This window comes from Colossoma macropomum, unplaced genomic scaffold (genome assembly GCF_904425465.1).
Source record: "Colossoma macropomum unplaced genomic scaffold, Colossoma_macropomum, whole genome shotgun sequence".
In the NCBI taxonomy this organism is placed as follows: Eukaryota; Metazoa; Chordata; class Actinopteri; order Characiformes; family Serrasalmidae; genus Colossoma; species Colossoma macropomum.
In genome coordinates, this window is record NW_023494793.1 from 42289761 (window position 1) to 42291434 (window position 1674).

Below are 1674 nucleotides of genomic sequence, written 5' to 3' on the forward strand. Positions count from 1 at the left end.
ATGTCTTAAAAAACACTTTGCATTGCAAAGTTCGCGTGACTAGCCAATTAGATCACTGAGGCTAACCTGCCGAGCGCCAGTGCGTTCCGTTTAAATAATCCCCTCCTCCCCTTCTGCCATGAGTGGACGCTTGCGTAACACAGGTGTGACACACATCCGAGTGGTGAGTCAAAGTGGGTGAGGCTAAGTTATAAATAGAACTAAAATGACCCTTTTGTGTTTTGGTAGTAACCAAATGAGGGACAGCCTTATTTTTTTAAATAAAGTTTTTATTTTAAAAAATTAAACTCATAAATCTAAATCTTTCAACTTCAACTAAAAAATTAAAAAAAAACCACTGAAAAAAAATACAAAAAAGTAAGTATTTAAGGTTTAGGGTTTGGGAGAGACGATAGAAAGTGCCCTATAAATAATGATTTTGTATACATTTAGCTTATTATCAACGGTCCATATCAGTGACTTTAAACATGGCACTGTTAAAGGATGGCACCTCTGCCACAAGTCAGCTTGTGAAATCCTGCTAGATCTGCCCCAGACAACTGTAAGTGCTATTATTGTCAAATGGAAGCATCTAGGAGCAACAACAGCTTAGCCATGAAGCAGTAGGCCACACAAACCCACAGAGTGGGGCTGCCGACAGCTGAAGCACACAGTGTCTATCTTATGTTGAATCACCTACTAAAGAGTCCCAAATTGCCTCTGGAAGCAACATCAGCAAAAGAACTGTGCATTAGGAGCTTCACGAAATGGGTTTCCATGGCTGAGCAGCTGCACACAAGCCTGAGATCAAAATGCACAATGCCAAGCGTTGACTGGAGTGGTGTAAACGCCGCCACTGGACTCTGGAGAAGGAAACGTATTCTTGTGGGGTGATGAATCAGCTTCTCTGTCTGTCAGTCTGGTGGACGAGTCTGGGTTTGGTGAACGCCAGGAGAACGTTACCTGCCTGACTGCATTGTGCCAGCTGTAAAGTTTGGTGGAGGAGGGATAATAATATGGGATTGTTTTTCAGGGGTTGGTCTAGAACCCTTAGTTCCAGTGAAGGGAAATCGTAAGCAGCTCCGTAAAGTCATGGCTGGGTGAGCCTGGTGTGGAAGAACTTGACTGGCCCTCACAGAGCCCTGACCTCAACCCCATCCCACACCTTTGGGATGAACTAGAACGGAGATTGTGAGCCAGACCCTCTCGTCCAACATCAGTGTCTGACCTCACAGATGCTCTTCTGGATAAATGGGCAGAAATTCCCACAGACACTCTCCAACATCTTGTAGGAAGCTTCCCAGAAGAGTGGAAGCTGTTACAGCTGCAAAGGGGGACTAACTCCATATTAATGCCTATGGATTTAGAATGGGATTCATAAAAGCTCCTGCAGGCGTCCCAATACTTTTGTCCATATAGTATATATTTACAAACAGGGCAATAAATAACGCATATAAATCAAGCGTGTGGTGATTGTTGTCATACTGTGGCAGGCAGATATATACTGTCTTGTCCTGTTCTTTTCTCCTAATTGGATAGTCTGTAGAGAAACAGCTAAATTGGACATGAACGATTGAGTTTTTTTGAGCCTATATAAAAATAAATCAGTGCAATTAGAGTGACTACAGAGTGTCTTCAGTGGCCTCAGTTAATTGGGGTCGTTGATCATTCCAGAAATGGGTTAGTTTTTCTACC